Source organism: Ambystoma mexicanum, chromosome 2q, assembly GCF_040938575.1.
Source record: "Ambystoma mexicanum isolate Mex_15411 chromosome 2q, UKY_AmexF1_1, whole genome shotgun sequence".
Taxonomy (NCBI): Eukaryota; Metazoa; Chordata; class Amphibia; order Caudata; family Ambystomatidae; genus Ambystoma; species Ambystoma mexicanum.
Window position 1 is genome coordinate 426,309,598 of NC_090924.1, and position 22,882 is coordinate 426,332,479.

Consider the following 22,882-nt stretch of genomic DNA (forward strand, 5'->3'; position numbering starts at 1 on the left):
AGATATGGTTACTTTGTAAGAGACCTTTTAGAAGAAGTAAAGGAAAATGGTTACTGGGGCAGTTCAATTAGTGGAACTATTCTGTTTTCTGGAAATAACAAGTTATGCTTGAGGATATACATAAGAACCTAACTCTGGTGATATGAGCTATGCTTGTAAATGCCCAAGCTTTTAGAAAAAACTCTTACCATTTATGTATGCATGGGATTTATCAGGTGCAAACCTAGCGGGGAAGCAACAGAACGCTGTACATAGGGGACACATCCAGGTGGTTTTATTTGCACATTGTGGCATCAGATTAACCATTCATTACTAAACTGGTAATTAGAAAGTACATTCTCAAATGTAGTCTCATACACCCCATAACACTACTAGGGCCCGCTTGAACACCTCACAAGTCCATTACGCAACCACTCACCATCTAACCACATCTAGTACCATCATAATAAAATGCTGCTCTAATCCGAGCTGTACTTACCAGAGTCCTACATTCATGGTTACCAAATAAGATTTGAGAAACATGCATTCCTACTTCAACAGCCATTTTCCCTCTCACTCATCCCAATTGTTTTTCCCCTCTGTTTTTGGTTATTCAGTTGTCTAGTTTCTCTTTTCTATCACCTCTTCCCCAAAGGTCTGGCGACACCCTGGCTGAGTCAAAATATGCCACAGTTCGGACAAGGGCAAGCGCTGTAAGACCACTACTGTGGTGATGGCCAGCAGTAGACAGCTGTAGGTCACTAAGAGCAGAGCCTTTGTAGAGCATTGATGATGGGCTGAAGTTAATGTGTGCAGTGACGCAGAGAAAGACACCTTTCTCGAACCTTTAAAGTATGAATGTGACATGGGTGGGTTTTGGCTAATTATAATGAAGCCAATAAAATAGCAGCAAATATTGCTTGTCTCTTAAATCTGTGCAAGACTTAAAACCCCAGGTCAGTCATCCATCTGGGATTGACAAATTTACTTGGGCAATTCCAACACCTATTATTAATCAAACATATGAATGTGGGCATGCCAGATAATATGAACAATTTGAAAATAACACCCTTTTAACAACCTCTGCACCTTGGATAGGGAACACAGAGAATAATGGACAGCATACGCCATCATCCGCCAATGCTTGATCACACAGTTTCACTGAGAAGCTTCACCCAACCGGGAGTCAATCCTGGAGTTTATGTCTAGGTAATAATGCAAGGTAAATGTGTGAACTTCTTTTAGCAATGAGGCATTCCTTAAAAGGGTTGTGATGTTTGCATTTCCTCCTATACAACTATTAAGCTGTGCTTCCTGTGGTTATATAACTGTATTCCAGGTTCTGGGCACCTTCAAGGGGTCCATGAAAAATACTCTGAAGTCCCAAAGAATAACATGCCCTGCTTGGAGTGTATCTTTACCAGGATGGTACATAAAGACCAAACCTTAGATGGTACACGCTCCCCACACCATACACTCTCACCACTCATGATTAAAGTGCCAGTGCAGACTCTGAAAGCAGGTGATGTGTAAATAGTAGGGCACAGGTAGGCCAGAGGGCTACAGATAAAGGAGAAAGAAGGCAGAGAGAGAGACATATGCACTGGCATGCTACAGGCATCTCATGTAGCCATTTATCAAAGTGATACATCAGAATAAGAACCTGCCCACTGTCGGTAGTTACCACAGTGGGAGGCAAAGAGCTTACCACTGCATCTGAGAGGAACATCCTCGGAGGTCCCCACAATGAATTATGGTGGGTTGGAAGATGTCAGACACATTAAGGACATATTACTTTTCTTTAATTAAATTATAGGTAAAAAGGTTGATCTTTCCCTATTACTAAATTGAACACCCTACCTATCTAAATCAACTAAAGGTGCTTGTCGGTCGTCAGTAAGTCCAAAAGTAACTGTCCTGCATCCCAAACCTAACTCTACTTAATACTATCACTACCGTGAATAACTCCAAAAGGACCAAAAGAATGTCGTTCTTCTCTTGGTCATTTCTCTTCTTACCTTCCTTCCTTCCAGGGGCTCTCTCTTTCAAACAGTATCATATATCCTGGGGTTATTGAAACTCAAATGTCTTGGTTTATAATATATGCTCATTCAGTTATCTTCCCCAATAGTCTCTTGAGACTTCCCTCATGAGCTCGGTAGCTCTTCCATATACTAGCGTGTTTTGTACTTTCTTAACGCCAGCTTTATGACAATTTTCCTTGTAATACTTTCTCACTGTCATGTCTTTAGTCTTATAGTATTTATATTCTTGAGGGTTCATCTTCCCTGGGTTTTGTATGACTTTATGGCAAGTATGGATGCCTCTCTCCTGGGTTCTTTGTCTCTCTTCATATTCTGCTCCCATAAAAGTCTCTTTTCCCCCTAACGCCGGGCCCCTCTCGGCCACCCGGAACACGGTAAGCAGCTGGAAACAGACAGCAAGGAGGTGGAACTGCAGGAGCACGGTGGGTCCACTCTCTACGATCTGGGAGAACCCGGACTTCACCCAAGGCCAAGGGCAGAACGTTTTTTCTAAGTGGAAGGCGGGCGGCCTGCAGCATGTAGCAGACATCTAAGAAGGAGACTCTCTACTCACCTTCGAGGATTGCAAGGGGAAATTCCAGGTACCGGAAACCGAGAGGTTTCACTACACCCAGCTCCGTCATTGGTTGTCACATGACTCAATGAGAATACATGGGCACAGAGAACTGACAGCACTGGAGCTCACATTAACGACAACCCCACCCAGGGGGAAGATTTCCACCAGGCTGCTGGACAGGGTAGACCCTTACTCTAAGGAGCCCTACATGACACGGTGGGAGAGAGACCTAGGCCGAGAACTAGACAGGACCAGCTGGGAACGCATCTGGAGAAGAACCCACAAGAACTCTAAATGCGTAACAAACAAAGAGGGAGCCATTAAGGTCTGTTACAGGTGGTACATGACACCAGAAATCCTTCACAAATGCAACCCCGCTATCCCGCCACACTGCTGGAGGGGCTGCACGGACACAGGAACATTGTTCCACCTCCTCTGGGAATGCCCAAAGGCAGAGAAGTTCTGAAGGGAGGTCCTGGAGCAAATCCAACAGATCACAGGCCTATCAATACCGTGGGACCCCGGGATTGTCCTACTGAGAGACACGGGAGAAGGACAGTTCCCGATGACAGGCAATCTGGCAGACCTCTGCACACACCTACTAACCGCAGCCAAGATTTCAATCGCCAAGCTGTGGAAACTCCAGGAAGGCCCAGCAATCCCCATGTGGTGGGTCAAATGCTGGGACATCGCCGCAGCAGAGAAAATTACTGCCATCCGCCTGGGCAACCAAAACAAGTTCCACAGCACCTGGGGCCCATTCCTGGACTTTGTGGAAAGATTCCCAGGAGTGGGCAGACAACCTCCAGCACTCCGCTGGCTAACTAAAATGGACTAACATCCTAGCGGCCCCTGGACCGGCGCATATGGCTGCCTACCCGATTGCAACCACAGTACCCATACCCTGTAACTTCGATCCGAGATTGACGCGACCCCCCTCCCCCGGACCACCCCGGAACTCACCCCCCATTATTTTCCCCCTTTTCGTTTGTCTTTTTGTTCTATTTACCTCAGTTGAGGCATGTTTTCTTTTTCTTGTTTACTATGTTTCACTCAAAAGCATGTCACAAAGAATAATAAAGCCTCTGTTTATAAATGCCAATAAAATGTTATATTGAAAAAAAGTCTCTTTTCACCACACTTGTTACACTGATTTACAGTGGGCTCTCTCTCCTCTCCTTAAGGATTTTTACCTGGGGGTTTCTCCCTTCCTCGCCCGGTATTTGCTTGCACCTTTTAGAAGTTTTCCTTACAGCGTTATTCGTCACACATTGTATTGACTTAATAGAACTCCAATTCTGCTCATGTAATGTTCAACTTTCATAGTTACGGTACAAAATGTCTCTCTTTCCCATACGTTGCCACTGCGGCCTCCCGCCTTTCCTGTTCTCCCTTGTATCTCTTCTGACACAGGGGAACCACGCGGGTCTTGGTGCACAATCGAGTCTCCGGCATCCCATTTCCCCCTTTCGGTGTCTGGTCTTGTTGGCGTTTCATTCTTGGCTCCTCTGCAACAGAATGCAGACTACAGATGCTGCTGAGAGCGCACCGCTCTCCCTCCTCGGATGGTCTCAGCACCATTAGTTGGGCCCTTCGCCAACCACGATGCAGCTGTGGTCATGTCACCACCTGGCATTGGACTTTGTTTCCCGTTTGGGCAATGGCTTTCCCATTGCTCTCCGGCATCTCACTCTGACGTTTGGCATCTCACTCCGACGTTTGTCTGTCCAAAAGTCACAGTATGTGCGACTTTGCTCTGTTCCGCCTCCCCAAGGTGTAATTACAGCAGGGGACTTACCATGCATACCCTGCTCTCTCTCTCATCCCAAGTCCTACTCGTCCCAGTGATATAGATGAGATTTTATAAAGAGAGATTTCTTTTTTATTTGAATAGCTGGTTTATTCCCACTTTGCTTGAAGCCAAATATAAGGATGACAGATTAGTCTTCATAGCTGACAGTCCCATAAAGGCAGATATGGTATTGGTCATAGGGGGTTCCTCATCGGAATGGGAGTCCTTGTCCCCTAATGAGGAGTCACTTCCATTGAGGTCCCATTTGCCCATACCCCTAACATAGGTATTGTGAAGCGGGCTCACCTCGCAAGCCTCGAAGGGGGTGGCTCCCACACTGGGAAAAAGGGACAAATACCTGAGATTAGTCACAGAATCCACCATAGCAACACCCACATCTAATATGCACGCAGCAAGGAGTGATGCATGTGAAGCCTGGATTTCTCTTCCCGCAGCCACCAGGTGCCGAATGTGCCATTGCAGATACATGTGGCACGCCCAGCCAAGTGGCATTACAGTTTAATCGAGACCTACCAGGAAGAGGTCTGAGTATCTTTTGGTAAAAATGAATAAAGCAAGATACCACTAATCTTGCTATGCGCTGCCCTGAAAAAGTGGGTCCGTATTGGAGAATGTAGTATAGATTTCTTATATCTTTAGACCTACATAGGGCCATTTTTACACCTATTGTCAATTGAATTGGAACTACTGTGATCAACAGAAAACTGGAGTTCTACACCTTTACTTGCCATTTTGGGCTGGATGAATGCCAAGAAGGATGGCTTTCAGAAAACTCAAAAGGATGGCTATCCTGGCTTACTTTGATAGTATAGAGGAGAAGCTGAAAAATAAAAGGTGTAGCAATAAGCATGAACTCCCTAGTATCCCTGCTTGGTTCCATCCTTGCATAAGGTGAAGAGGGGGATGAACCATCATTTACCTGGGGTATCACTAGCATCAGGAGGGATAGCTTGGGGGTAATATGGTCAGGACAGAAACAAAAAAATAATAAAAATACAATAGGTACATGCTTATTCTAACCAGGACCTGATATAAGAGGGCAGGATCCCTGCATAAACTATACACGTCAGTATACTTGTACTTTGCTAGCGAAAAGTAGAAGTGTTAAAAAAAAGTGATACCTTAAATAGAGTAACTTTAAAAAAAATGTTTATTGGTTGCACTTACTTAAAATAAGACATTTAACCATTTACATTAAAATACATCATTCAACTTCATACTTCTTCTATTAATTGTAAAACCGCCAAGCACGGGCTTACTCTATCTCCCATTAACATCCATTCTCACCACTGAAGATACAATATTGTCAGCCGATCGTCCCTATGGGCTTGCAGGTGGTTAACATGCAGGCCGGATAGAGCCGTGCAAGAAGTCACCAGAGTTTCAACTTCTGCTGGGAATCCACAATATCTACAGTGCAAAGTTTCTTTAGATATCTGTTTCTTGCCGAAGTCCACCTCCCTGGTAGCCAGTAGGTTCAATCGCACTCTAAGCAACAAGTCTCTGTAGTACAGAGAGGGAAATGTTAATAGATATTGTGGTGGTGGATTCAGGCCCTTTTTTTCCTCTTTCCAGACAGGGTCTCAAAATATCCTTGACGCACCGGGTCCACCCAATCTTGGTCTTGGATTTTTTTTTTTGATCCTCCCTTCCCACCTTACTCTCTGAGAATTTGTTCCATCTTTTCCCACCATCTTCTAAGAGGTTGGTCAGTAGCTTTATCTATTGAGTTGAAAATTTCAAAGGGCGGTCCCCTTTCCGCCATCCTACATTTCCTATAAAACACCATCGACTTCCAGAGGGCAATTGACTCTAAGGACTGCAGTCTAAGATTGTGCCTAATGTTTGAGATTGCCAGTGAACTGGGTAACTTAATCTTTCTCCAAAATAGACCCTCTAATAATGCCCATACCTTCCAAAACATATTCAGCATTCCCCGCCGAACCACAGGTAAGAATAAGCATCGCCTTTTGGCGGTAAAATGATAGAGAGAATTTGCAAAAAATGTTCACCAGCAGCTTATTCTTGGTGCAGAGCAAAAGGTAACGGGCCCTGTCATCGATGTTTTTATTAATGACCACCCCGAATGCACCATGGGGTGAGCCAGTTCCATCCTCTTGTTCTGTACCCACCAAACATGATCTTTACTCGGCCTCCCATGGGCGGACGACATGCTCAGGATTTTTCATGTACTAACATTGACTTTCATATCATTGTCTCTCAAAAACTCAGCAAAGCTCTTGATTCGCCTCTTTAAGTCAACTTGTGTGAGATCCATGAACAAAAGCTCATCCGCGTAGAGGACCCAGGTAATGGCAATTCCATTGATTTTAAGTGGGAAAGCCCTCACAACCTTCTGCGATTCACCCAGGTCAGAAATGTACAAGCTAAACAATAGCGAAGCTAAAGCACAGTCCTGCTTTAAACCCCGGTAAGTCAAGATCTTTTAAAAGAGAACCCCGTGGCGGCAAGTCTTACTTGCACCGACGTATTCGCGCAAAGAGCGCGGATAGCCTCCAATCGGTATGGGGGGCAATTCCAGTTGTTTTCATTTCGCCCACAACTTTACCCTATTGACACAATCGAAGGCCTGTTCCAGATCAATAAAGGCCATGTGGATGCAGGTCCCCGATTTTAGTACTCTGTTTTAGAACTCCAATTACGAAGAGATTCAAGGAGGTACCCACGCCCCTTACAAATCCCATTTGACAGGGATCCCACCTTCACAGCCCACTTTGTCAGATCTCGTAATAAAATTGAGGCGAAGAGTTTCCCCATAGAATCAAGGAGAGTGATCGGCCGATAGTTCTGAGGATCAGCACGATCGCCCTTCTTGTTAATGGGCACAATTATTGCCTCTCACCAAGTGGATGGAACTTGTTTCGTACAAAGAATCTGATCAAAAACCAACATAGGCAGGCGGCTCAACTCCCCAGGATTTTCTTTGAGAAGCCGAATTGAAATGCCATCTGACCCTGTGGCTCTTGAGGAGTTGAGCCCCTTCATCCTCACCTGCAGATCTTCGCTTTCAATGTCGATCTCCCACTTATGGACATTCACTCTCCCCCTCCCTTCTCACTAGATCACCAGGATCCGCAAACAGCCTAGAGCAGTGGGCATACCAAATCGACTCACTCACTTGGCCCAGCATCAGGTCTGCTCTAAAAGTCCCCCGGTTATTAAACTATTTCCCAGAGGTCCTTTATGTTTTTTCTACAGGCCACCTTTAACATCTGCTCTGCCTCTGTCTGTAGACGTTGGCTTCTAGTAGTGATGAGCCAGTTCCTGAACTTCTGCTTGCGAAGGCGGATAAATTCTGCAGTGCCTTTCTAGCTTTCATTTTTTTCAGGGCTGCACGCAGATCTTTCTTCGACCTACTGACTATGGGATCGCAGGCATGCTTAGGAAGTTGCCCCACATTTTTACCTCTCTTGCCTGCATGAGTGAAATCTTTTAGCATCCAGTTGTATTCAACACTGGTCTTATCCCCTTCCACTGCCATCTCATATTGCCCACAGATTATGTGAAATCTCCCTCTTCCCTACACTTTTATTTTCCTGAGTTTAGGAGTTTCCATCTTCTCAAACGCAATAGCAACCAAAGTTACTTGAAAGCTTTTGTAGTCTTGAGCACTCTTTCAGGCAGATATGAAATGAAGCACTTGAAAAACGTTACAGCTTAACTAGCCCTTTCTGGGATTTCTCCTTTCCTTATCGCCTGTCTGTGTGCCTGATTGGTAGCTTGTTCAGAGAGGCAGGCATTGCAGATGTTAATCCCCCAAACCCACTGCATTCTTCAAGGTCTAAATGGAACACTAAGTGGGACGGGGTCACTGGAACTAAAGAGAAGAAAAAAGAAAAACACACAGCCCACCCTGTAAGAGTGTGCGTGGGAAGTTAGGAAGTGATGGGGTAGTGTCTGTTATGGTAGGTGCAGTCGAGTTAAAGCTCAAGGGGGACGCTCTTCACCAAAATCCATTCCTTACTTCTTGGAATCATGTCGGGAAACAGAAACCTGAGGGGAGAGTTACCTTTTTTGACTAAATCAGTTTGGGAAGGGGGACTTGGGGTACCAGATGCGCTGAAATAATATTAGGCATTTCAGCTTGTTGAAGCAAATGGACCACCGGAGGGCATGATATACCGCCATCATGGGAGTAGGATCATGGAAATTAAAAAAAGAGATCACTAGAGCCATGGCATACAAAGAGGTTGTCACTAAGCCAACACAGCTGTGGGAGAATCTGAATATTCCGGATATATACAAGATGGCTAGGCAATTGAGGTGGTCAAGTAGGAGAATCAAAGTGGGAGACATACTCAACGGGGATAGACTGGCAACGTTCCTGGAACTGTGCGAACAACATGCATTGACGATAAGGGACCCACTTATGCACACGCGCTTACAACATGCAATGCAAACCCAATTCGGGAAGGAAATTGACGTTCCAGACCATACACCCCAAGAAGTCAATCTTCCCACAGAACAAATTGAAAAGAAAGCTATCACAATAATGTATCAGACAATTAATAACTTCACGACATTGGAACTGAGTAGAGCTAGATCCAGCTATAACAAGACCTGGGGATGCTGCATGATGAAGAATGGGTGGATGTGCAAATACCGGTCAGGGTATCCAACATATCCGCAAGACTTCAGCTCAAGCAACTTAAAATACTGCACATGATGGACTACTCCAGGGTAAGCTTACACAGGATGGGAAAAACAGAAGTGGAGACATGTCTGAAATGCAAAATGAAGGTGGAGGGATCCTTCTTCCATCTATTAAGGGGTTGCCCAAAAGTTATAGTGTACTGGCAAAGAGTCCTGAAGGTATTGATGTGCATTTGTGTGAAATCTGTGAGAAAAACCATCCAGGAGTCCCAAAGAAAGTTACGGACTTCAACTCCCATATCCCTCCGCTACTGGAGACCAGGAGAACAAGCTAGTTTGTGCAAAGTGACAGAAGCTCAAAGTACAACATGCAGAGTAGTTTTTCCAAACCTTCAATGAGCGGGACATTTGAAGATGGAAACCACACTATGGAGACAAACAGTGCAGGAGGAGACGTTGCCATCCACACTAAGGCTCCTGAATGCGAGGCACACCGACAAGAGCTGGCGAAGCAGAGGATGACGCCGGGACAGGGAGAGAGACGCTGCGTGCGAGTAAGGAGGGCCGTGGAGACACAAATATTACCATAGATAGATATAGCGAGCACCACATGGTACATGCAATTGTGGTACATCAAAGAACTGTGATATGCATAAGAGCCCTGGCAGGTGAATACCCCAGGCAGCTGAAGTTGTATCAAGGAACTGTAAAACACAAGTCCTGGCAGGTGAGTATACCAGGCAACTGAAAATTGTATAAAGATTCTTGGGAGGGGAGTATACCAGATAATCTGCAAAGTTACAAGAACTTCTACACAAAGACTAACTGAACTTTCTGTTTGAACAAGAACTTTCTAAGTCCAGTAAATACCCAAAGGAACTGTTAGCTAGAGAGACATTTTTGCCATCCTGTTTAAGAATCCAGAGGAAGGGAACAACCTTCTCGATCCAAGGGTCTTTTTCTCTGTGAACATTGTCATAGGAGCCATTCTTATACTTTTGGTTTTGAACACTTTTACTAACATCAAGTTAAAGACATTTCCCTGCACCTTTTTTTGTTTGTTTATAAGTGTGAGTGTCAGGATAGGTTGTTTTGGACACAAGGAGGGCTTTTCAGTTACTGACATCCTGACGCAGTGTGGAGAATTCTGCTGATCTCCCCCGCCCCCCACTAAAACCCTACCTGGAGCCTCCTCCCAAATGGCAAGGAGAGGGCAGACTCTTCCTGATCCCAATCCTGGGGGTTGTGTGCTGCGGGAGGATCACCTGTTTGGGGACCAGGTTCAAGGAGGTGGGGACATTTCGCAGGGTAAGACATGTTATGATTTCTTGGACAATAGTAATGTCATTCCTTGAGAGGATATAGCTTCTTGTCATTTAAATGACGGTCAGTCTAGGATTACCAGAAAACCATTATTATATACCCCCAAAACCTTATATCCTCCATAAAATCAAAGGAACAGAGAACATTTGACCCTTTCTAGCCCTTCTGTTGCAAAAAGGACTACAATCTTATAACTCTTCTCTTAATATCTGGGGAAGAAAACACATATTACAACCTTGTAAGGAATTGGAGGAATCACATTTTTCCAAGAGAAACTACAAGTCCCTAGGGACTGTGAAGAAGAGGGCTGAAGAGGCAGACGGGGTCAGGCAGGCAAGCCTAATGGTTCTAAACCAGGTCAGGCAAATAGTCCTAAGGGCCTGTACCTGAAACCAATTATTCGATTTGAGGGATATAAGGCTGCAGCAGGGGGGAGCAGTAGAAAGAAGCTGGGGCAGGAGCTGGAAGGTAGGCAGTAGCAGAAGTAGAACAAGCGGAGTACAAAGCCAGCATTTCACATGGAAGTGTGACAACAGTGAGTAGAGAGGAGGCATATTTCACCTGCAAACTAAGTTGGTCCTGTGCTCTCAGACCCTGTATGGCTGTGGTAGCACTGGAAGGGTGAATAAGCAACACACGGTCTTGCCAGGTGTGCCTCATTGCTGTAAAAGCAGTGCTTTAGTTGCTGTTGTTCCCAAGGCCTGTGTGCAGAAGCAAGCCGAGGGAGACTGGAGAGGAGTCTCTCCCTTGAGGCCAGATCAGAGACACCCGTGCTACAGAGGACTGTGGATCCCAAGAGTGCACGCAGAAGTAGCAGGAGAAGAAACAAAGTTGGGAAGCAACAGAAGTTTGCAACCTTAATTAGGAGTCGGAAAGAGAAGCTCTGTACTCCTGAACAGCAGAATTTCCTTGCCGGTAACTGTAACCAGCTTTAATTGCACTTGCGCTGTCATCTAAGTAAGTAAATGTAAACCGCAGAAGTGGAAAGTCTTTTTGTTAATGGGAAAGCCACACGCACGGATATAAAACTCTTGTGTGTATTGAAAGCCTTTCTTTCGCTAACCCCCCCCCCCAAGCTGTCCTCATCCTTCTTGATCTCTCCTCTGCATTTGACACGGTCAACCACTCCATCCTCATTCAAAAGCTCCACAACACCCTTAGTATCTCGACGGGCACTGGACTGGCTGACCTCATTCCTTACTGACCGCTCCTATCAAGTCATCCTTGGCACATTTTCCTCTCCTATGTCGTTCTCCTTTTGTGGTGTTAATGTTAAAGGACATTTGTACCGTGCACTATCACCACCGGAGTGGTCCCTTGGCGCTCTGGCGGCTCTGAAACAGGAGGGGAGGTTGAGTTAGTGGGAGGAAGTAGGAAAAGTGCACAAGAGCAGTGATGTGCTGTTGGCGGCCTCAGCCCGGTGGGTCCGTTGGCTGGGCCTGGGGTGTTTGCGGCCGGTAGTCGTCGTGCACTGTTGTGCAAGGCTATGCGAGTTTTTGTTTTGTTGTTGTAGTGTAGTGAAGTTTGTGCGATTTGTTGTGCTGTAGGTCTTGGTTGTGTTTGGTTTGGAGTTTGAGAGGTGTATGCAGAAAGGGAAATTGTTAGTAGGGGTTGGTTAGTTTGCGTCTCTATCCTGAATTGAAGCGCTCGGCGTTGCATAGTCTCCCCTGTTGCTGCTCTGTCCTGATCTGGGTCTGACTGGCATACAGGTTCCTTACTCCTCCAGCCCCCACCTCTAACATGCTCTCTCATAACTCCCCTCATCTTCCATTCATACTCCTGTGGCCAATGCACCTGCCAATGACAACCTCTCAGGTAGTGGGGTGATTGCCAATATCTTGATAATTCCACACCCATATGGTACTTGGCGGTAGTTAATAAAGGGGCGGGTGAAAGTGTTGGTGGGATTGTCTGGGTAATTGACTCAGTCTCCGTGCGTATCGCCTGTGTTCCAGTCTAGCCGGTGTCACCAGTCCAGGTGCCATGGCCGTTACGCTCTCGGGTCCGGGATGTCCGTGTATTTTTGGTTTAGTCATCCTTTCCAGTTTTGGTTTCCTGGTTTAGTCTGTGGTGATCTAGAGCCAGGTTTTTAGTGATTTCCTGAATTTAAGGTGATCTTCAGTGTTTCTTATTTCTTTTGGGATGTTGTTCCAGGTTTTTGCGGCTAGGTGGTAGAAGGATTTTTTTTCTTACGGTATGGTTTGAGTTCCAGGCGGGTTTCGTTGCTTGATTGGAGGGGTCTCGTTGGTTTGTAGACTGTTATTTTATTTTGTAGGAATTCTGCTCCTTGTCCGCTGATTGCCCTGTGCGTTATGCACATTGTCTTGAAGGTGATGCGATGTTTTACTGGGAGACAGTGTAATAATTTTAGGGCTCAAGTGATGTGGTCTCTACTGGGTAGTTTGAGGAGTAGTCTTGCTGCTGCATTTTGGATCCGTTGCAGTTTCTTCAGGAGGTATTCTGGTATTCCGAGGTAGAGGCTGTTTGCATAGTCGATTTTATACATGATTAGGGCGACGATAGTGAGTGTTTTGTGCGCGAAGGAGAGGTAGAATTCTTCTTGCCGTGCGGAGGAGGAAAAATCATTTCTTCACTGTTGTATTTGTGATTCCAGGGTTAGGTTGTTGTCCATTAGGACGCCCAGATTTTTTACTACCTTCGATGGTGTTGGGGCGTTTCGCATTTCTGTTGGCCATGGGATGGTGGTTTCGTTCTCTTGGTCTTGGTCTTTGGATACAATCATGATTTCTGTCTTTCCTGGGTTGATTTTCAGGTTGTTGGCATCCATCCAGTTGAAGACTTCTTTTAGACAGTCGGTTAGGGTTGGATGGGCGGCATCGGTGTCTTTGATTTTGTAGATGAGTGTCATCTGCGTAGTTGTAACATGTAATGTTGTATTTTTTGAAGATTCTGATGACCGGAGTCTGATAGATGTTGAAATATAGTGGAGATATGGAGGATCCTTGTGGTACTCCGCAATCGTGGACTCGTGGAGTGGATTTGAAAGGTTTTATCCATACGGTTTCTGTTCTGTCTGCTAGGAATGATTTGGTCCAGCGTAGTGCTGTGTCTGTTATGCCTATGTCCTCTAGTCTTTTGGTCAGGGTGTCGTGGCTAACTGTGTCAAAGGCTGCGGAGAGGTCGAGCAGAATAAGGGCTGAGGTAGTGTTTGAGTCTGCGTTAGTTTTGAGGTTGTCCTAGATGGATAGTGCTGTTTCTGTTCCTCTCGCTGGTCTGAAACCAATTTGAGCTTGGTCCAGCAGATGGTATTTTTCTACGTGTTCTTGGATTAGTTAATATACGTAGGTTTCTAGAAGTTTCGCTGGGTAGGGGATGTTGGAGATCGGCCTGTAGTGGGAAAAGTCATCTACGTCACCACTTGTGTTTTTTTAAGAGTGGCTTGATGTATGTTGATTTGAAGATCTTCGTACAGTCCCTGTTGAGTGATAGATTTAGAAGGTTTCTGTGGTGTTCTGCTGGTGAACCTTGCACGAGGATTGATTTGTAGATGTCTGGGGGACATGGGTCCATGGGTGATCCCGCTTTCTTGCTTCGTTTAACCAGCATTGCGAATGCCTCTGCTGATATTTCAGGAAAGCTTCGAAGCTTGTGTTGTGGTTCCGAGTTGGGTTGTATGTCGTGGTTGGTTGGTCGCTTTTGTATGGTTTGGCGGATGTCATTGATTTTTTTTTTTTTAAGTGATCTGCCAGGTCGTTGCATAGTTTTTCTGAGGGGGTTGGGGTGTTATCGCAGCCTGGTGGGATTCTTATTTCTTCAATGATGTTAAACATTTCTTTTTGTGTGTTGGTGGCATTGTTGATTCTGTCATCGTAATGTCTTTTCTTTGCTTTTTAAATTTCCTTCTTGTATGCACAAATTTGTTTCTGGTCCAGTGTTTTTTTCCTGGGTTATATTCTTTCCTCCATTCCAATTCCATCTTTCTGTTTTCCTTTTTCATGTCGTTTAATAGTGGGGTGAACCATTTTGACATTGCTCTTTTTTTTGATGGGGTGAATGGTTTTTCTGGGGCGAGCTTGTCTATAGTATATGCAATCCATTTGTGCAGTATCTCTAGGTCAGCTAGCTCCAGGTTTGTAGTTTAGGGTTTCGTTAATTCCAGTTGTTCGAATAGGTTGCTTTCTTTGACGTGTTTCCAGTTTCTTTTGGTGGTGGTTGTGAGTTTTGGATGTTGGATGTAGGCTTGGGTAGGCAGAGTAATCACGAATGGGATGATGAGATGGTCGCTCCATAGTATTTGTATCGGAGGTGCTGTGGTGATCAGTTTTTCTTTGGCGAAAATTGCGTCTAGGGTGGTCCTGCAGAGTGTGTCGCTCCTTTGACTAGTTGTCATAGTTTCATGGTGCTGAGTTGATCAATTAGTGAGTTTTGGGAGTTGGCGTGGCTGTCTTCAAACCAGATGTTGAAGTCCCCCAGGATGATTAGGTGTTTGTGGATGATGGCTAAGTTGGTGGTGGCTTCTATGAAGTTATCGACAAATGTTGCATCATATGTTGGTGGTCTGTGTACCAGGATGAATGTGATGTTGGTTTTTGGGCTCGCTGTTAGGTGTATTACCATAGTTTCGCAGTTGAGGATGTTGAGTGGTTCGTCAGTTTTTATTTTCAGGTGTTCTTTGAATGCTATGGCGATGCCTCCTCCTTTTTTGTTTTTCCTGTTTATTTGTAGGCATTTGAAGTCGGTCGGAAGGCAGCTTTGGAGAGTGATTTTGTAGTTGTCGTCCAGCCATGTTTCTGTGATGAACAAGATGTCAATGCCATTGTCGTCGAGCAGGTCTAAGATCTCGGTTGAGTGTTTTGACATGGATCTTGCGTTTATTAGATTGCAGTGAATTTTTCAGGTGGTGTTTGGTTTGGGTTTTGTTGCGGTCGTCTTCCGCTCGGTGTTGAGGTTTCCTTCTTGGTCGGCCCCTTGTTGGGCTGTGGGGTTCGGGGCGTCAGCGTCTTCGAAGAGTTCTTCTAGGTTTTGTCTTGGGTTTTTTGTGTTTTCATCGGGTTCGTCTTCTGAGAGTTGTGGTTGATTGGAAGTTCCTCTTGCTTTGGTGATGTAGGGGGTTATTGGGTCGGTCGTCTGTTTGTTGGTTGTTTTGGCCATCCTTCTTCTACTTGCTTGTGTTAGGTTGATGTTGCTGTTTCTAATGTTGGGTTGGATTGGATTGGATTGGATTGCCGTGGTGGCCAGTTGTCTGCGAGGTATGGAGTTAGAGGGATTTTTCTCTTCTCTCAAAGTTCTTTCGGTTTGTGTTCCTGCCTGTGGGGGTCCAGTCTGTGGTTGTTCTAGGTTGCTGTTCTGGCGTGTTTGTTCTTTCATCTCTTCGTCTTTTCCTCGGAATTGGTCGTTTGCGCGGCATTGTAGGATTGAGAGTTGTTTAGTCTTTAGTGACGTCTAGATGGTCCTGCTTAGGTCTGGTTGTCTTGTGGTCTTGTGGTGTAGTGGCTGGTGAGGGGGTGTCCGCTGGTGGTTTGGTCTCCGTCTGTGGGGAAGTGGGGAGGTAAGGGTTATTAAGTTGGGTGTTATCGGTGCCTCGTTTTACTGTCCGTCTCCCTAAGCGCGGTTCACTGCGGTGAGCAGGCTGTGTGGGTTAGGAATGGTATCTGCTGGTTGGGTGGCTTGGACGGGCTTAGCTTGGACTTTCGCCTTGTGATGCTAGAGGCCCTAGTTAGAGTGACCCACCACCGTAATTCGCTGGTGGTTTCTGTCTCACTTGAGAGTTTGCTAAATGTGCGAGTGAGCTAGATTTGAGACACCTGTTTAGTGCGAGAGAGGCCTATCAATGCAGTCTGGAGGTCACACAATGCAATTTGGGTGCAGAGGCCCTGCTATCAATGCAGTTTGGATTACACAATGTAATTGGGCAATGAGTCCCTGCTAAGTTTGAGACAGCTGTATAGTGGGAGAGAGGCCTAACAATTCAGTTCGGAGATCACACAGTGCAATTTGGGCCCAGAGGCCCTGCTATGTTCGAGACACCTGCATAGTTGGGGAGAGGCCTATCAATGCAGTTTAGAGATCACACAATGTAATTTGGGCACAGAGGCCCTGCTATGTTTGAGACACCTGTATAGTGGGAGAGAGGCCTAGCAATGCAGTTTGGAGATGACACAATGTAATTTGGGCACAGAGGCCCTGCTATCAATGCAGCCTGGAGATCACACAATGCAATTTGGGCACAGAGGCCCTGCTATGTTCGAGACACCTGTATAGTGGGAGAGAGGCCTAGCAATGCAGTTTGGAGATCACACAATGTAATTTGGGCACAGAGGCCCTGCTAAGTTTGAGACACCTGTATAGTGGGAGAGAGGCTTCCTAGCAATGCAGTTTGGAGATCACACAATGTAATTGAGCCAGGGTGTACCCCATGGTCTATCCTCTCACCCTGACTCATTAACATCTACCCTTCTCAGTGGGCACTCCTCATCCCTTTATTCTCCCCCAACTCCCAGTGTTATGCCGATGACAAAACGCTTCTTCAAACTTCCTCCTGGCCCTCTTGCACCTTCCATCATCCCGGACTGCCTTTCCGCCATCCATACCTGATGCACTTCCAATGATCCCTGCCTAAATGCCAGTAAAATGGAGATCCTTCCCATTGGGACCCCTGCTCCCAACTTCTTGCCTTCACTCGGACCTTCCTCCATGGGCTCTCCCCCTGCTCCCTCCTCTGAAGCCAGAAACCTTGGAGTAATCTTCGACTCCTCTCTCTCCTTACTCGCTCACACTCAGGACATTGCCAAGAAGTCCCACTTTCAGCTCTTCCTTCTCAAAGGAATTCTACCTTTTCTCACCTTCCCCCAGAAGCTCAATGTTACCCAAGCCCTGGTTCTCGCTAGGCTTAACTATTGCAATAGCCTCCTCCTTAATCTTCCTTCTTCCATTCTACGTCCTCTTCACCTAATCCAGAATAGGGCCGCAAGACTTATCCTTGTCCTCAAGCCCAGTGACCGCACCTCTCCTGCCCTGAAAAGTCTACACTGGCTCCCGGTTGCTTAAATTCAAATTCCTCTGTATCCTACACAAGGTTTTCTGGGGCCTGGGACCACACTATCTACAACTCTCTCTTACTAAATATACCCCCTCTAGACCCCTGCGCTCCTCTGGCACCAACTGTTTATGTGCAAAGCATTTCAGTAAACAGAGGGCAGGAGGTCGATCTCTTTCCTCAGCTGGCTCCCTTCTTTGGAACAGTCTGCCCCTCCCTCTTTGACTTGAGCAGGACTTAAACTCCAGAAGCTCCTCAAGACTTTCCTCTTTACCTCCACCTTCCCCCCACCCCCCTCTGCTAATCTCACAGTTGCTTGTTTGGTTTTCAGGCTCCTTATGCATCAGGGGGCCCTGACCTCCCACACTAAATCCCCCCCAGCTTCTGTCCATCCTCGGCTTACCCTCCACCCTGAAGGCACGCACTTACCTTACATTGCACTTCATTTGTTGCTCACACATGAGCACCACAGCACCTATCCCATTCCCCCTTCCTTCTGCACTTGCACGTTCTGAACACTCACAAGGCATAGTAGGTTTGTTTACCCCTCCCACTGTATTAATATTTATATATATTTCAATCGTTTTTACATCCCCGTGTCCCCTTCCTGTTTCGCTGTGGGCTCTTTGAAACAGTATTTACTTCCTGCATAAGCGCCTAACAAGCAAACAAATACATAAAATAAATGAGTATTACTTTGTTGCCAAGCAGTCGCATGTCTCTGGTTAATCCGGAGAACGTTACTGGCAGCCTAAATGAAATAGAACAGACTTTCCTGAAGTGTTGCAAGCAACGTTTTGAAAAACAGCGCGTGAGACAATGTTTTCTGATACTTTGGAGGCTGAGTGCTGAACGAAAGGTGGGAACGTGTCTCCCCTTTGAAGTGTCCGTTTGAGAGGGAAACCGAATAGCACGTGCCTTATTTTGCCTCTAGTAGAACATATATATATATCTTGCGACACATTAAAGGCTGAAGCAGCAGTTGTAGCTGAAGTTGAGGCTGAAGCCAGAACAAGTATTACCCAAGCCTATATAGCGAACTCTAAGTGAAACCACCTCTCTCAAGAACTATACACCATTGTTCTGAAGTTGCCAAAGATACTGTTACCCAAGATTCCTCCAACTTGAATGGGAAAAGAACATCCAAAGCCGGAAGAGTGGCACAATAGCTTTGCAGTATCAATTGAAGGAAGGGTGTATATGAAGCTGGGGAAGGGAGCTGGGTACTTGTTAACAGAAGTTGTTTTCAAATCTGCATGGTGAAGACTATATGAAGAAGAAGAGGTGGTCAAAAAGCCAATCGCAAATTTAATGGTAGCTGCAAGACAGGCAAAGAAGCTGCCCTTTCTTATGGTACAGAAAGAAGAGTGCCTTGCCAGTCTGTGTAGGTCGAAAATGTCATGTTAAATTGCCTATCTTTGAAGTTGCAGCTCTAGCAGGACACATTACTTAATTTCAGAAGTTGTAGTAGCAGCAGTAATGCTCTGGTCGTCCATATTATTGTTAGAAGTATAAAAGCTGGAACTAACTGTGGGGCAAGGGATTCTGTTCACACAGTTCTATAATAAGGAGGTTGCTGAGAAGAGAGCAAACCGTAAAGCATCTAAGCAAACTATACAAATCAGATGCTACAGAAGTTTAAAGCAGATACGTTGTTGTCAAAGTGGAAGTGGTACATTTGTCTTCTACTCACCCCATTGGTACTATTATTTTCTTTGTGGAACTGTAAAAGGAGACTTTTCACCAAGCAAAGAAGAGACTTTTGCCAGTGGATTTTATTTGTGTGAACTTTTGTTTCTTTGGAACTTTTCAAGACTTTGGTTAAGACTTTCTTGTTCCTTGGAAGAAACTGACTTTGGGACATTCCTGGGGGAGCTAGATCTGCCCAGGAGCACTAGGAGTCCTCCAAGACACCGGGTGTATGGTAACCTTTTATTTATGTTGTTTTGAATGTTCATGTTCTTTAGTGTGAGTGTTAGTTTTATGAATGCTAAGAGGTTTTCCCATCGACTCTAGAGTAGGTAGGGAATCCCCTGGTGGAGTAGAGTTCATTTTATAATTGTGTGCACAATAAAATGTTGTGAGCCTCACATTACTGACTCTTCGTAAGAGACAGTGAAAGAACGTGCAGTGATAAGGTAAGAGGATTTACAAGCGTATTACAACTTGTGTAGAAATGTGTTTATCACTAAATCCTGGTGACTCAACTTTCTAGCCTGGGTCTGGTGAAGCCGTAACTCTGTATACTTATGTTAAAGTTCAATTATTCGCTTTGCAGGATGGCTTCAGTGCCTGTGCATTCCACTTTCTAGTCCAAAATTGCCTGTGTTTTTAAAGTATGTTTATAGGCACCCTCACTGTTCCTGTTTATGCCTTATACCTATCCATGCATTGTCTAAGGTCAGTTGGCCTGGTTTTCTAGAGTCCTTATACACAGGCCAATAGGAGGTTGGCCGTGCGCAGCCAATCACAGTCAGTTTGGCCTTCTTCCCCTCCTTCCGTGTAAATTGCAACACAGAAGAAGATTTATAATGCAGGCCTGGCCCCCATTCGTTGTTTCTTCCTCCCCTCCGCCTCCTCAAGCTTAGTGGGTGGTTGTGAGGTTCTTAGGAGGGGCGGGACCTAGAGCGCACTGTTCTGGGGTGTCTCTGCTGTCCCACGAGAGCTGGATAGCTGGGTTCAGTGTGCCTACGGTGCCCTGAGCGCTCTGCTCCTTCTGCGCTTCTTGTGGCCCTGGACACCGTGGGCGGAGCAGCGCTGTTTCACAGCCTTGCCTCTGAGGCTGCACTCGCTGCGTTCTCCATCCTCCGTGACGGGCTTGTCAAGGGCAGCCTCGTCGCCACTGAAAGAATGTGCGTTGACAAGGTAAGAGGATTTACAAGCCCTTTATTTTAACGAGCCCGCCCGGAGAAGCACTCTGTTTTCTTTTCTGCCTTCAATGGTCCTCCATTGTCACGCGACGCCCGAGCCGAAAGGTAAACACGGACAGCGCGTGACAATCGCAGGACCATATGCCCAGTACACAATTCTCTACAGACAGCTCCTTAGTTTACTTTATAAGTAGGGAAGTTCCTCTTTAGAATAGGGCGAGAGAGGTGTTTTCCCAGCCCATTTTTACTTAATAAAATGCAACAACCTTGTGTCCGTCTCTTATTTCTGACCCCTCACACTACCCAGCTGTTGGTGATGTTGTGATGAACTGGGTGTTTATGATTTGCCATATTGTACTTGTTAAAATAAAATCAATAAAAACGATTTATACTAAAATAAAGTATCAACATAAGAGCTTGTACTCTTACTCACACAGCTCTCCTCCTGTGTCCTTGGCACAGACTATTTGCACCACTGTAAGTGATCTACGTATCCATTAGGCTATTGTTAGATTGATTGTTTGCTGGACTCAACTGGTGTCCAGCTCAAATGACTACTTTCTTCAGACTTTTGTAACACAAGGACACACATTAAGCACGCAATAGGTTTTCTGGTGCACCTTGGGAAAAGGATTATTTGCTTTTTACCTTGGACATCACCTCCCTCTTCACCTCAATTTACCATTCTGACAGTATCGATTTCACTTGTCAGACAATCTGACTGCCCTTGCTGAAATGTTTGAGAGGAACACATTAGTTACCCTTGGTAATGTTCTTTCCGATTGATGTTCCTCCCATGGATTCCTCAACTAGGATATCCCTTATACCAGCGCACATGTTCTTTGAAATGTTTCTCGCAGTAAAGGGGGTGCAGCGTGCCTCGGTCCGACACCTCTATCTGCCCTCTGCCGGGCACAACGTTGCAGCCAGTGAAAAATTGAGCTGTCGCACCCTGTGACCTCTGTTCCACCCTCCCCCCCCAGCACTCTGATGCAGAGGCACCGCACAACCTAGAGGAGCAGGTAGGGAGGGCAATTTGGAATCTGTGGGAGGAACATCCATCAGAAAGAACAGTATTGAGAGTGAAGTAATTTGTTCTTCTAATGGATTCTTCCTCCCATGGATTTCTCATCTATGATAAAATCCCAAAACAGTACATTCATCTTGAGGGAGAGAGGGAGGGGGGAGGTAGAGAGGGAGGGAGGGAGCAAGCACACCACTTAAACCAGAAAACTCTGGAGGACTGCCCTACCAAAACGGGCATCCTGTCCCACAAGGGAATCCAAGCTTTAATGCTTAGAGAACGTGTTCATAGATATCCACGCCACTGCCTGCCAGATGTCCAGTACAGGGACTCCCCTCTGCAGGGCAGAGGCGGCAGCCACTGCTCTGGTAGAACGTGCCCTGAGCTCCCGAGGGAAATCCTAGCCAGCGAGATTGCATTCAGAGATGCGGAGAATAATGCACCTCAACAGGGTCGGTTTGCCGACAGCCTTGCCAGCACGAGCCCCAGCGTAACCCACGAGAAGGTTGTAATCTTTCCTATAATCAAAAAAGGGGGTAATGCTACGCCTGGTTGGCTACAAAGAGGTTATATTATTGGAAACCTAATTGATCCAATCACTGATTTATATGAACCTCAAAGTTAAATTGTTCACTATGTTCTATGCCAGAAGAACACACACAGACCAAAAAAGGTCATATTTTTGCTCATGTACTATGTTGATAATAAACATCAATGTTAAAATACAAAGACACAAACGTGGAAAAGCATATAACAGTTTGTGACAATTATTATATTTTATATGCAAAAAATGAAATTGATGCTGAGGAAGAAATCAAATGCACAAATTCCACAACAGGAAAATCAGAAAATGTGACAAAGAAATTGGGAAATTAATTAAAACATTTTAAAACAGAAATTTTTGACAAAGATTAGAAAAGGAAAATGTAGTGAAAAGAAATCCCAAGAGATAATCTGTGTAGACTAAACGGTCTCAGGAAGAAAAACATACAAATGAACAGAAATATTGAAGAATAATGTTTCATCAAAGAAAGTCACTCAAATAATGGCTTGTAGACATTATATGATTAATCCAAAAATGGGTGGTCAATCAATGTTGAGTTTTATATTGATAGAAAATGTCAATCAGTTCCTAATGAGATAAAAAAAAAAACATGATGATTCTATGCGACTTTTTACATTCTGATTATTGCAATGATTTTGCATTTCGTGCCAAACTTGGTCAGCTGCGACATAGGGGATTGATGCCTGGGCATAAAAAGGTTGAAGCATTGATTTGAATTCATCATTGATGCCAATAGATGAGAGCAAGGTACTGTTTCATTATTAAGTCCTTTGTCGAGAAAACTTTTTGCTCAGGGTGTGGTCTGCCAACACGATGGGGGACAATGAAATTGTTGAAAATAACAGGGCTATGTCCAAAAAAGGGTTAACATATTGCCTACTGTGAAAATGACATCAGTGCCCTCAGAAATCAGGTTTCGGCGGTGATGTGGATGAAGATCCTGATGGCTGACTTCATCAAGGCATTGGGTAAAAGGACCCTCTGAACATAAAAGCAAAAAATGGGTCTATGTAGGTTTTCTGGCATTCACAGAGCATACCCAAAAGTTGTATTAAAATAGAGAAATTTTGAATTAGTACAGGCAACTTCAAAAACT

At 45.2% G+C, this 22,882-nt stretch overlaps 1 protein-coding gene across 10 annotated transcripts in view; it reads right to left on the reverse strand.

Annotated features, from left to right (window-relative positions):
* The window catches only part of LOC138569465 (uncharacterized), a 2,298,575-nt gene that overhangs the window by 1,750,632 nt on the left and 525,061 nt on the right, over window positions 1-22,882 (reverse strand). The window lies entirely within an intron of this gene.